Raw genomic sequence first — 15,162 nt, 5'->3', positions numbered from 1 at the left:
TCAGCCTGATCACAGTGTGTGAGAGAAGGAGAGAGTAGAATTCAAAATTCTAACATTATTTAAACAATTTAAGAACAAGTTGAATACAAAGAGGAAAAGATAACTGTGAAAAGAACAAACAGAAAAGCAAAGGGAAAGGAGTATTATGTGAGGGTAATGAAGATTTTACTGTTGGCAAAGGGGAAAGAAGACAAGTTGAAAGTAACACTAGAAATTAAATGAACGAGTAAAGAAAAGTTGTGGGAAATAATGACTGGGAAAGTCAGCAGGTTCCAGTTTACTGTGATGCTTTCAAGAGTAACTGTAAATTATCAGCTCAGTGAATTGCTCTTGATTGGATGCAGTAATTCCCAGTGCTGTTGTTTATTTCTTCATTTACAGCTGGGTCTTATTTTGCTCTGTCTGTCTCTCACTGAGCCCTTCTGTCCCTTGTTCCCTTTGCTTAGGGATTTAACATCATTTCTTTTGAGCTTTGGAAGGTGGGCATACAGTATTTTGCACTCTACTTTGTACACGCAGATATTCTGAAAGCAAACTGACCATCTGAGGAGTGAGCCATAACGTCACACCATGATCAAGGAATTGCTTTAAAAAAAAAGTTCTGTTTACCCCAAATACAGTAGATAAGCAAAGACAGTTGGCATTTGATTTCTTTGCTTGTATAGTCTTGCTTTGAATCTACAAATCGAATAAATGTAACCAGGGAAAAACTGTTTTTCAATACATACATGTGTATTTATAAGCTTGTTTAAAATGACAGTGTTAAGCGACAATTAATTTAGTATTCTGTGTATCATTTTATTTTTTCCATTATTATTATTATTATTATTATTATTATTATTATTATTATTATTATTATATAATATATAATTTATTTTTATTTTTTAAAAAATAATAATTCCATCCTTGTCAAGGGGAGTGCTAACCTTTTCTCCTTTCATGCAACTTATTATTATTATTATTATTATTATTATTATTATTATTATTATTATTGTTGTTGTTGTTGTTGTTATAGTGATTTAAGAAGAAGAAGAAAGAAGAAACCTTTATTTGTCACATGCACACTTCAAGCACAGTGAACTGTTGCAGTCTAGTCTGGGTTTAATGACCAAGGGTTTTCAGAGGGTTTCATTTACATGAAATCAAACAAAATCACTTTTTTTTTTTCTACAAAGTAGTGTAGCAACTGCCAAGGAGGCAGACATTCACTTTAGATTGAAGTACACAAAGCAATGCAAACCATATGTGCGTTTTATAGTGTATTGTGTGTTTTTAATGTTGGGGCCTTGTTTCTATGTACATCTATGATCTTAATTCTTGAGTAAATATGTGTGAAGTAAATATAAATTCAGAACATGATATGTCACTTCCACATGATTTGCAAGGTCCATAACAAGCATGGCTATGATTGGGCATGTGGTTCAGTATTGTCACTGCTCAAATACAGAGACAAAAGAATTGTGAAATGCTTTTTGATTGGTCTGCATTATTTTGCAAGCTGTTTAATTTTATAGGATACAAAGGTCTTCTGGAAATTGCTCATCAGATTTCTGTGAAGACGTATGCCAGTGTGAATTATGCAGTTGAAGGCTTTGGGAAAAACTTGTTGATTTCAGAAATAACAAGCTAAATAAGCAAAACAGTTGCTTGTTTAAATTATTATTTTCACAATTATGGTTTTTTAACAGTTATTTAATTTTTATTGTAAAAATATATATAAGTGTCTCAAATTGGAGTGGAGTACCATAGTTACTCAAAAACTGCCACTGTTGAGGACAAAAGTTCAAGCCATAAATCACCTCCAAATTACAGACCTGGTATAATTCCCATATCTGCAAACCTGGTGATTAACTTTTGTCTGGTATCATATATCTCAGAATAGTGGACACTCTAACTCTTTCTTTTCTCCCTTTCCTCTCTTTTCATGTTAGATCAGTTTATTATTTATTTATTTGGTTGCTTGCATGGTTTCTCACTGAACCATCTTTTATGTCTTTCTCTTTCTCCTTACCTGTTATTATAGCTTGTCTTGTCTCTCTCCTTTTCTTTCCACACACTGTCTTCTTTCTTTCCTGTCCTGGGACTTAAATTCCTTGTACATGTTATACATACAGGATAGGGTGTGGCTAAGTTATACACAAACAAATGAACAGACGTTTTAAATTATACCCATGTAATGGGATGCCTGATTTATTTCCTTCTCTATCGTCTCTTCTTTTGATTCACTTTGCTTTACTCACTGAAGAGAAAGACAACTAAATAAACATCTATTCCAGGCTGATAACAGGCAGAGGGGGTGCAAGCATTTTGGGGACACTGACTCATTTTGGTCCTTTTGAAGAAAGTTCTGTAACTTCTTTCTAAAATAATTTGCTACTTTAATAGTTGAATGGGTGTAAAGCTGAAGGAATTCAATTTCCATTAGAGCACTGAAGTAGCCTTCTGCATGTTTACACTACACATCTGCCCTGCATGTTCTCTTTATTTTAGCTTTATCTTTCTAGCAGTGGGTCATAATATAAAGATATGGATGAAGGGTAGATGACTGGGAGTAAGCAGAGAAAATCCATGACATAAATCAGTTACCAGTGTGAAATATGTGTTTGGTTTATGAATAATTACTTTAAGAATATTGTGGAGAACCAGCACCAGTCAAAAGTTTGTACACACCTACTCATTCATAGATTTTTCTGTATTTTGACTATTTTCTGCATTGTAGAACAATACTGCAGATATCAAAACTATGAAATAACATATGGAACATATGTGGAATTATGTAGTAAATAACAAAGTGTTTAAAAAATCAAAAACAAAATATGTTTCATATTTTAGATTCTCCAAAGTAGCCACAGTTGACTACTATTATTATTATTATTATTATTATTATTATTATTATTATTATTATTAGCTTAACCATCTTAATGAGGTAGTCCCTTGGAATGCTTTTCAGTTAACAGGTATGCCTCATTAATAGTTAATTAGTGGAATTTCTTGCCTTCTTAATACCTTTTGAGATCAAACAGCAAATAGTAAATAATACAGTAAATAGCTCTATTCCACATCTGTAATAATACATATGTCAAGAACCACTCAACTAAGTAAAGAGAAATGACAGTCCATCATTACTTTAAGACATGGAGTGTCTTTTAATGAATAAAAATAAATAAATAAGATTGAATTAGGGGCGGCACGGTGGTGTAGTGGTTAGCGCTGTCGCCTCACAGCAAGAAGGTCCTGGGTTCGAGCCCCGGGGCCGGCGAGGGCCTTTCTGTGTGGAGTTTGCATGTTCTCCCCGTGTCCGCATGGGTTTCCTCCGGGTGCTCCGGTTTCCCCCACAGTCCAAAGACATGCAGGTTAGGTTAACTGGTGACTCTAAATTGACCGTAGGTGTGAATGTGAGTGTGAATGGTTGTCTGTGTCTATGTGTCAGCCCTGTGATGACCTGGCGACTTGTCCAGGGTGTACCCCGCCTTTCGCCCGTAGTCAGCTGGGATAGGCTCCAGCTTACCTGCGACCCTGTAGAAGGATAAAGCGGCTAGAGATAATGAGATGAGATGAGATTGAATTAGAAGGTGTTTCCAAACTTTTGACTGGTTCTGTATGACAAGAACAGCTTTTTTCTATATGATTTTCAGTATGAGTACAGAAAACAAAGAAGCAGATTCCAAACAATTCATAGGATCATACTTTATATTTTGTAGAAAGATGAAGATTTAAAGTTAGGCAAGTGAATATTAGTACAAAAATTGATATATGATTACAAGGAAAATTCCACCTAACTTGCCTATCAACATGTGATGGTGCCCGAGATTTCATTTATAATGAAATTCTGAGTTGCCATTTTTTGGTTTAAACTTGTTTGTCTATTTTCACTTTAGTTAATTGTTTCCTACATTATACACAGTGCCATTCAACTTCCTGCTGATAGTGGTGCAGTGGGATTTCATCCTTGCTCCATTTCTCCCAAAAGAGAGTGATGCAGCAATGCTTTAGTGCTGTAATCTGTCTAGCTGTCTTGTCTCCTCATCTGTACACTCTGTTCAAACAGGTCAGGTTCCAAAGCTTCAACTTCCATATCTTGTAGATCACTAGCCAAGCTGAATTGGTTAGCGGCCACACCCCTTAACTCAGAACAGCTGCATTATATACTTGCATTGGATTCTGGAACTTGAGTCCAATGTTTGTTATCTCCACTGGAGTTCAACATTGGAATTCTGATTAATAAGACATTGTGCATGGCTGAAAGAATCTCTTGCTCTGTTCTATTAAGGAGTTAACAGAGACAGTATATTTCTGAACACTGAAAAAATGTTCTCCTATTAACCGGCATTGTAATAACCCCATTTCCCAAAAAGTTGGGCTATTTTCCAAAATGCAATAAAAACAAAAATCTGTGATTTTTTTTAATTCATGTGAACCTTTATTTAACTGACAAAAGTACAAAGAAAATGTTTTTCAATAGTTTTACTAACCAACTTAATTGTATTTTGTACAGTGGTGCTTGAAAGTTTGTGAACCCTTTAGAATTTTCTATATTTCTGCATAAACATGACCTAAAACATCATCAGATTTTCACAAGTCCTAAAAGTAGATAAAGAAAACCCAATTAAACAAATGAGACAAAAAATATTATACTTGGTCATTTATTTATTGAGGAAAATGATCCAATATTACATATCTGTGAGTGGCAAAAGTATGTGAACCTCTAGGATTAGCAGTTAATTTGAAGGTGAAATTAGAGTCAGGTGTTTTCAATCAATGGGATGACAATCAGGTGTGAGTGGGCACCCTGTTTTATTTAAAGAACAGGGATTTATCAAAGTCTGATCTTCACAACACGTTTGTAGAAGTGTATCATGGCATGAAAAAGGAGATTTCCGAGGACCTCAGAAAAAGCGTTGTTGATGCTCATCAGGTTGGAATAGGTTACAAAACCATCTCTAAAGAGTTTGGACCCCACCAATCCACAGTCAGACAGATTGTGTACAAATGGAGGAAATTCAAGACCATTGTTACCCTCCCCAGGAGTGGTCAACCAACAAAGATCACTCCAAGTGCAAGGCATGTACCGTAATAGTCAGTGAGGTCACAAAGGACCCCAGAGTAACTTCTAAGCAACTGAAGGCCTCTCTCACATTGGCTAATGTTCATGAGTCCATCATCAGGAGAACACTGAACAACAATGGTGTGCATGGTAGGGTTGCAAGGAGAAAGAAACTGCTCTCCAAAAAGAACATTGTTGCTTGTCTGCAATTTGGTAAAGATCACATGGACAAGCCAGAAGGCTACTGGAAGAATGTTTTGTGGACAGATGAGCCCAAAATAGAACTTTTTGGTTTAAATGAGAAGTGTTATGTTTGGAGAAAGGAAAACACTGCATTCCAGCATAAGAACCCTATCCCATCTGTGAAACATGGTGATGGTAGTATCATGGTTTGGACCTGTTTTGCTGCATCTGGGCCAGGATGGCTTGCCATCGTTGATGGAACAATGAATTCTGAATTATACCAGCAAATTCTAAAGGAAAATGTCAGGACATCTGTCCATGAACTGAATCTCAAAAGAAGGTGGGTCATGAAGCAAGACAACAACCCTAAGCACACAAGTCGTTCAACCAAAGGATGGTTAAAGATGAATAAAGTTAATGTTTTGGAATGGCCAAGTCAAAGTCCAGACCTTAATCCAATGGAAATGTTGTGAAAGGACCTGAAGCGAGCAGTTCATGTGAGGAAACCCACCAACATCCCAGAGTTGAAGCTGTTCTGTACAGAGAAATGGGCTAAAATTCCTCCAAGCTGGTGTGCAGGACTGATCAACAGTTACCGGAAACGTTTAGTTGCAGTTATTGCTGCACAAGGGGGTCACACCAGATACTGAAAGCAAAGGTTCACATACTTTTGCCACTCACAGATATGTAATATTGGATCATTTTCCTCAATAAATAAATGACCAAGTATAATATTTTTGTCTCATTTGTTTAACTGGGTTCTGTTTATCTACTTTTAGAACTTGTGTGAAAATCTGATATTGTTTTAGGTCATATTTATGCAGAAATATAGAAAATTCTAAAGGGTTCACAAACTTTCAAGTACCACTGTAAATATAAACAAAGTTAGAATTTGCTGCCTGCAGCACACTTAAAAAAAATTGGGACAGAGGCAAAATAAGACTGAAAAGTTCATAGGATATTCAAGTAACAACATTTTGGAAGATTCCACAAGCAGGTTACATGATTGAGTATAAAAGGAGCATGCATCAAAGGGTCAGTCTTTGCAAGCATGGCTCACTCTTTTGTGCCAAAATTCATGACAGAATTGTTAGTCAATTCGAAAAGAACGTTTCTCAATGCAAGGTTTTAGGTCTTTCAAAATCTACAGTTTATAATGTGAAAAGATTCAGGAAATTTGGCGACATCTCACAGCATAAAGGGCAAGGTCAAAAACCACTGTTGAATGTGCGTGACCTTCGAGCCCTCAGACGGCACTGCCTGAGAAACTGTCATGCTAATGTAACAAATATAGCCACATGGGCTCGGGAGTATTTCGTGAAACTGTTGTCACTTAAAACAATCTGCTGCTGCATCCAAAAATGCAACCTGAAACTGTATTACGCAAGGAGGAAGCCATTCATCAATTCTATGCAGAAACGCTGCCAATTTCTCTGGGCCCTAACTCATCTCAGATGGCCCAAAAGACAGTGGAAACGTGTGCTGTGGTCAGATGAGTCCACATTTCAGCTTGTTTTCAGGAAAACCGGACATCGAGTTCTCAGTGCCAAAGGTGAACACAACCATCCAGTTTATCAGAGAAAGGTGCAGAATCCAGCATCTATGATGGTATCGGGGTGCATCAGTGCCCACGGCATGGGTAAGTTACATGTGTGTAAAGGTACCATTGCGGAAGAATATGTTGGGATTTTAAAGAGACATATTGCCATCATGGCAATGTCTCTTCCGGGGAACTCCATGCTTACTTCAGCAGTACAATGCCAGGCATCATTCTGTATGGGCTCCAACACCATGGGTTTGTAGACACAGTGTGTGTGCTTGACTGGCCTGATGCCAGTCCTGATCTGTCTCCTATTGAGAATGTATGGGGCATCATGAAGAGGAGAATCAGGCAATGGCAACCACAGACTGTTGAGCAGTTGAAGTTTTATATCAAGCAAGAATGGACAAAAATTCCAGTTGCAAAACTGCAACAATTAGTATCCTCAGATCCCATATAATTAAAAAGTGTCATTAAAAGGAAAACTGATGTAACACAATTTTAATAATTCCTCTGTGCCAACATTTTTTGAGTGTGTTGCAGGCATCAAATTCTAACTTTGTTTATATTTACAAAATACAATTAAGTTGGTCAGTAAAACTATCATTTTTTTTCTTTGTACTTTTGTCAGTTAAATAAAGGTTCACATAAATGAACAAATCACAGCTTTTTGTTTTACTGCATTTTGGAAAATATCCCAACTTTTTGGAAATGGGGTTTGTAATTGTTCTCGTCTTCCACTGAGAACAGAGCAGCATACAGCTGCTAAATACTCACAGCAATGACAAAATACAGTACCAGTATCTCTTAGCACATTTCAGATATTTTAACATAAACTGATTTAGTGTGCTTCAGGGAGGACTTCATTAAAGATATGCAGTGTCAGTTGAAGAATTTTTTAATATTTCTGTTTTTTGTGAATTTCACTTATGCTGTTGTCCATTATTTGGCTTGGCTCATAACATAGTGTTATGTGGAATTAAATGCTATACCTACATGCATCCCCATAGTCCAAAGATATGCAGGTTAGGTTAACCGGTGACTCTAAATTGACCATAGGTGTGAATGTGAGTGTGAATGGTTGTCTGTGTCAGCCCTGTGATGACCTGGCGACTTGTCCAGGGTGTACCCCGCCTTTTACCCGTAGTCAGTTGGGATAGGCTCCAGCTTGCCTGCAACCCTGTAGAACAGGATAAAGCAGCTAGAGATAATGAGATGAGATGAGATGAGATGAGACCTACATGCATACATACCGTATGTGCACCTAGGTACACCATAGGTGCAGCATGTGCACCTACTAGAAACATACAATACATTGAATAAAAGATAGGAATAGTCTGACAAAAAAAAATCTTGTGGTATGGTGAATGTTAAGAATGACTTTTGTTAGTGGTCAGTGAGAAACAGAGCTGAGCTCTCACCTGAATAAGATAATTTGTCTAATAGTGTTGTGGAGAATGCTTTTCGAACCACTGGCAAATTGCCGAGGCTGAGAGAAAAAAATATATATTTTATAGCTCAATTTTTCAGTTATAAACCAAGTAAATTTATTTGTATTATCAAAGTATTTTTTATTTTATTTAAGATATTGATTAAGTTGTTGCTGCTACATCCTGTCAGTGAATTGGCTTCAGTTACTTTCTGGCTCCTATTTAGTTTAGACACTGTGCCAAATAAGAATCTCCAATTATAATTTTATTTCCAGTTGCAGCATAGACACATGCCAATATATTAAGAGTCCTCCTGGAGTTGAATTCTTTCCTTCCATAATGTTTGGAATATTTAGAGATTATTTTGTGTTATGTACACTTTGTGTGTCTTATGTTCAGTATGCAAGGTATTGTAAATGCATTATGCATCCTTGTTTCAATTTTTTTTCTTTTTTAATATAAAAATGATGTGTGCCTTATAGGTTCTGGGTTTGAATCTGGCAGCCAACTGGGGCCTTCTCCCCGTGACTGCATGGGCTTCCTCCAGGTGCTCCGGTTTCCTCCCACAGTCCAAAGGCATGTAGATGAGGTCAACTGACTACTCTAAATTGCCCATAGGTGTGAATGTGACTATGGGGTATGAATGGTTGTGTGTTAGCCCTGTGATAGACTGGCAACCTGCCTAGGGTGAACTCCACCTCTTGTCCAAAGTCAGCTGGGATTGGCTCCAGCTTCCCCCAAGACCCTGATGGATAAGTGGTAAAGGTAATGATGGCTGGATGGATGGATGAATGGATGGATGGATGCCTCATATTCCAAAGATCACATTTTCATTTATTGCATGTTATTTATTTTCATGAAGCAGTTGTTATAGCATATTACAGTGCATTATAATGAAACTTGATACTGTAGTTCACCTGAAAACATTTCACCTGCAAGCTGTTTGAGAAAGTCTTTATTATTAGGTTGATCAACAACTCTAAATTTCCCCTAGGTGCAAATAAGTGTATGGATGGGTGTGTGCATGGTGCCCTGTGCATGTACAGCTTGCATGAATAAATGTGCATGACTCTTAACACTTACTCTTCTATACTTTTCTTGGACAGCTTGGTCCTACTGTTTTATACGTAGGTGGGTTCTGGTTAATTTTGTGTGTGTGTATGTGTGTGTGTGTAGTCCCAGACAGCTCCTTAGGGCTGCAGTTTTGTCTGTCACAGATCAAGCTCCAGCATTTTAATTCAACCTCCCATGCCTGCATCTGGATTTCACATACTTGTTAAAGTTTGTTCAAAAAAAGCTCAGCAAGCAGCCTGGCCAATAAATGGTCTGTTTTTTCTCTGCCTATAAATTTACATGAACACACACACACACACACACACACACACACACACACACACACACACACACAGAGTTCGGTCTTTGTAGGGTATTTCTATTGACTTGTGTTTCATTGTAGCTGATTAATGACTATACCTACCCCAGACTCTAACCTTAACCTCATCATTTGATTATTTTGTTTTAGTTTGTTTGCTTTGTTTTGTTTTTTTTTGTCTTTTTTGCTTCTTTTTTTCCTCTTAATAATAATAATAATAATAATCACCTTAGTAGTCGTAAAAGGGGCGGCACGGTGGTGTAGTGGTTAGCGCTGTCGCCTCACAGCAAGAAGGTCCTGGGTTCGAGCCCCGTGGCTGGCGAGGGCCTTTCTGTGCGGAGTTTGCATGTTCTCCCCGTGTCCGCATGGGTTTCCTCCGGGTGCTCCGGTTTCCCCCACAGTCCAAAGACATGCAGGTTAGGTTAACTGGTGACTCTAAATTGACCGTAGGTATGAATGTGAGTGTGAATGGTTGTCTGTGTCCATGTGTCAGCCCTGTGATGACCTGGCGATTTGTCCAGGGTGTACCCCGCCTCTCGCCCATAGTCAGCTGGGATAGGCTCCAGCTTGCCTGCGACCCTGTAGAACAGGATAAAGCGGCTACAGATAATGAGATGAGATGAGATTGTTTTGTAAAATAACATTCCCTTGTATAGGGGAGAGCGGGGTAAGATGAGCCGGGGGTAAGATGAGCCACCCCCTGTTTCTAAGAAACAGTAAACAAATGTGACCATGTGACCACATTCAAGGGGGGGGGGGGGGGGGGGCGGGACCATTTACTTACACTTGTGGAGAGGAGCACCACATGTCAAACTAGGTGAGGGAGATATTTATAAAAATGTGTTTTTGTGCTTTCTAAGTCAATTCCATGTTTGTCCACAGTGAAGGTGATTTAGAGAAGACAAAAGTAGAATAATATTTAGACACATTAGGGTTAAGTTAGTGGCTTTCTAAGCTATGATATGAATGCTAATAAAATAATTTTGATTAGCCTAATCCCCTTTATTAGCATTTTTCTACAAAATGGTGGCCACGGGGTAAGATGAGCCATTAGATGTGGGGCAAGTTGAGCCACTGGCTCAACTTACCCCATTGGTGGCTGAGCTTACCCAATATGGATGACACTTAAGTTTTCACATTTACTGGTCATATATGACAACAACAACAACAAATAAACAAACAAATAAATAACATGTTAATATAAATAGTATGTTTAAAAGGTTTTTAATAAATAAAATAATGCCCTCTGTTATTACAGGTGTGCATGATGCCACACTCATACAAAAGAAAAACAGACAGGGCCGCACAGTCCCGTGCAGTTTTGGAGAGAGCCGCAGAGGAAGTCAGGAAAGGCAGGCCTATTCGGGCTGTGGTGAGGGATATGCATTTGGACAGGATGACTCTGACTAGGTTCATTGAAAAGATAAAGAATGGAGAGGTAGAGACAGGTTATACCAAGTTGGTGAAAGTGCATTTCTTCATTGGCCAGATAATCAAATTGGATGTCTTCGAAATAGAGGCAAGATTTCTCAAAAGAAGCCAGTCATGCTATGGCTCTGCAAGAAAGCCAACCTTTGTCTTCAAAGAGAAAGATGAGGCTGTCCTGTCAAGACAGGATATTGTGAAAAAATTGCCCCGCCCCTTTACTGTTGGGGGGACAGCACGGAGGGAGAGGCAAATGGTGTTCCCTTGCAATTTGAACGCTTGGAACATTGAATAATGATGAAATGATTGAATGATTGATGGAATGATTGCTGCATGTTTTAGCAATGTTTTAACCTACTGAAAGAAATAAGATTTTTTGGCACTGCTCTACTGTTTTAGTAATTTCTATAATATAGTATATCTCTCATTCCCTCTCTAACTATCCCTCTTTCTATCTATCTACGCATATCTCTCTCTCTATCCATCTATCTATCCCTCCCTATCCCATCTCATTCTATCACCTCTCTCTTCATCTCCCCTTTTCTATGCAACGGCCCTATCCCCCACTTGATTGACTTGACTTGATTCATTGATTGCATTTCTAATAATAAAAGTTGTTTACTTTGTTAACCTAACATGTTTTGTGTTGGCTCAATTTACCCCACACAGTGGCTCATCTTACCCCATGCATGGGGTAAGTTGAGCCACTTGACATTTTTTTTTCAAGAGGTAATATCATTCTAACCATAAGAGCTTATCAATTATTTTTTGCTCAGATAGTAACAGTACACTTTGAAATTTGGTATGGTGTGTAGACTGGAAGCAAAAATGGCTTTAACATGTAGTGATGATGAAAAATGTAAAAAGTGGCTCATCTTACCCCGCTCTCCCCTACTTCTTTAGGCAATTTAACTAAAAGCAAGAAAGCGAAAGTTCAACATGTGGTTTGCTTGTTTTTGCGTAGAATTGCTGGTTTACAAAATGATGTTTGGAGTTCGTAATTTCCTCATCACTTGTTCTTTATTCTCTTTCTCCTCTCTGATTCAGATGAAGTTCTGATATGCTCATTTACTGTGTTTGCTTAACTGTCGTGTGATATTACACTCACTGGCCACTTTAATAGGAATTGTTCTTGATTCTAAGATTCCTGTTCTTGGCTGGGAGGAGTGGAACCCAATGTGGTCTTCTGCTGTTGCATGCTGAGATGCTTTTCTGCTCACCATGGTTGTAAAGAGTGATTATATGAGTTACTATATCCTTCCTGACAGCTTGAACCAATCTGGCCATTTTCCTCTGTCCTCTCTTATCAACAAGACATTTCCACTCACAGAACTGTCGGTCACTCAATGTTTTTTTTTATCTCCTGCCCAAATGAAGTTGGGTGGGGTATATAGAAATAGGTTCCATCCATCCATCCAGCTAGCCAGCTGTCTGTCCATCCGTCCAGTCACATTTTCATTTCCAGGCCATATCTTTAAAACTACTGAAGATATCTTCATGAAACTTTGTATACATATCAAGCAACATGTGAACTGGTGCCTTTTTCTATTTTTGATTTTTGAAAAAAGTTATTTTTCAAATTTTTACATAAAAAATAGATTTTGACTTAGTAAGAGCAATGTTTGTTTCTGGAGCATATATCTAAAACTATTCATGATACGGATTTGAAACTTGGTATGCATGTTAACAAGGTGATGTAGATGTGCCTTTTCATACTAAGAAATTTGAGAAATTTAAATTTTTCATATTTCCATGGAAACAATTTCAGACTTAGTCTCTCAGGTTAGTCTTAGGGGTAGGTTTTGTTTCCGGAGCAGAACTTGAAAACTATGAGTGGTATGGTCTTGAAAGTTGGTATATGTATGTATTGATTAAGTAATGTATATGTGCCTTTTGTTACTAAGAAATGTGAGAAATTTTAATTTTTAGCTCACCTGGACCAAAGGGCTGGTGGGCTTATGCCATGGGCTGCTGAGATCAGTGTTAAGAGCTAGGATTGGTTTCCTGCAGCAGAACTTGAAAAATGTGGCAAATAATACCTTGAAGCTTGGTATATAGTTGGTATATAAGGCAGGGGATATAGATGACTCTGTCTTCTTGTTTGTTTTTTGCACCATTCTGTGTAAAATCTAGAGGCTGTTGCATGTGAAAACCCCAGGAGATCAGCAATTTCTGAAATACTCAAACCAGTCCATCTGGCATCAACACCCATGCCACAATGAAAGTCACAGAGATCACAATTTTTCCCATTCTGATGTTTGATATGAACATTAACTGAAGCTCTTGATTTGTATCTGCATGATTTTATGTGCTGTGCTGCTGTCAAGGGATTGGTTGATTAGATAACTGCATAAAACAGCAGGTGTATGGGTGTTCCTAATAAAGTGGCCAGTGAGCATATGTACACCATACATTCTTTAATAATTGGTATGAGGAGGGAAATACTGTTCTGCTATTCACATGCTAAATGTTTGTTTAGCATAGTTTGGGGGAAAAAAGCTCAAGAAGAAGAAGAATCATAGTTTAATTTATATAGTTTTACATCAACAAACATCGTACACAACAAATAGATAATCATTAAATGCAAACACAATTTCAACAAATAAAAAAAATCCATCCCATACAAACATCTGATGCAACAAATAAACGAATAACCATCACCTAAAAATCTTACATAACAAATAAACAAATAATCTTCAAAGACAAACATCCAATATAACAAAAAATAATCATATATCCTATTTTATACAAAACACCCATCGATCCATTATCCGTAACAGCTTATCCTGTGCAGGGCAAGCTGGAGCTTATCCCAGCTGACTATGGGCGAGAGGCAGGGTACACCCTGGACAAGTCACCAGATCACCGCGGGGCTGACACACATAGAGACAAACAACCATTCACACTCACATTCACACCCACGGTCAATTTAGAGCCATGAATGAACCTAACTTGTATGTCTTTGGACTATGGGGGAAACCGGAGCACCAACAAATAATGATCACATACAAGCATCTGTATAACAAAAATAACCATGCCCTATAAACACCATATATAACAAATACAAACAAAAAACTATTTCATACAAATATATTCTACAAATAATAAATAAACCTATATTCATCACATACAAACATATGCAACAAACAAATGATAATTATATGATAATATTTCACAAATAAACAATTGTCAACACCATAGAAGCATCATATACAAGAAATAATCATCATCAAATTCTAAAATTTTACATAAAGCATCTTATACAATGAGGCGATAATGGAGATGAGTTGTTGGATAGAGGTATATTGAGATGTTAAAAAAAGCAGATAGATATTATAGATAGAGAGTGTTTAGAAGGAGGTGAAAGGGAGAAACTCCGTAGTTACCGATGAGAGACTGATAGCACTAAAAAAGATGGGTTTTGAGCTGTGTTTTGAAGGAGAACACAGATAGAACACCTAAAATTTGGATGCTACAATACTGGATAACCTGCCACTCTAAATCTGGAGACAACAAGTAAACTAGAACTAGAGGACCTTAACAAGGCATTTGGGGTGTAATAGTTCACCAAGGTAAGCAAGGGCACATTCATTTAAGACTTTGTGGGTGAGAAGCAGGATATAATAAACAAAATATCAAGTTCCAGTCAATCCATCCATCCAGTATCTGTAGCCACTTATCCTGTTCTACAGGGTCGCAGGCAAGCTGGAGCCTATCCCAACTGACTATGGGCGAGAGGCAGGTTACACGCTGGACAAGTTGCCAGGTCATCACAGGGCTGACACATAGAGACAAACAACCATTCACGCTCACATTCACACCTACGGTCAATTTAGAGCCACCAATTAGCCTAACCTGCATGTCTTTGGACTGTGGGGGAAACCGGAGCACTCAGAGGAAACCCACGCAGACACAAGGAGAACATGCAAACTCCGCACAGAAAGGCCCTCATCAGCTGCTGGGCTCGAACCCAGAACCTTCTTGCTGTGAGGCAACAGTGCTAACCACTACACCACCGTGCCGCCCAGTTCCAGTCAAATCAAAGTAAATAATGCAATCTTATTTTTGTAATAATGATACTAAAAATGCATTTGTAAAATGCCTTGCATTAAATATATCATAGTGCTTACAAAGTTCATATGAACTTCATATAAGTCTGCCACATTGA

General features: G+C 37.9%; 1 protein-coding gene and 1 pseudogene across 11 annotated transcripts in view; one reads left to right on the top strand and one right to left on the bottom strand.

Annotated features, from left to right (window-relative positions):
- Positions 1–15,162, top strand: part of LOC132893007 (ERC protein 2) — a 684,550-nt gene that overhangs the window by 585,451 nt on the left and 83,937 nt on the right. The gene's annotated exons all lie outside the window — the stretch shown is intronic.
- On the bottom strand, positions 887–948 carry LOC132893588 (U6atac minor spliceosomal RNA; annotated as a pseudogene).

Source organism: Neoarius graeffei, chromosome 10 (assembly GCF_027579695.1).
Source record: "Neoarius graeffei isolate fNeoGra1 chromosome 10, fNeoGra1.pri, whole genome shotgun sequence".
NCBI classification, from domain to species: Eukaryota; Metazoa; Chordata; class Actinopteri; order Siluriformes; family Ariidae; genus Neoarius; species Neoarius graeffei.
This window is presented reverse-complemented; position numbering and strand designations above follow the sequence as displayed.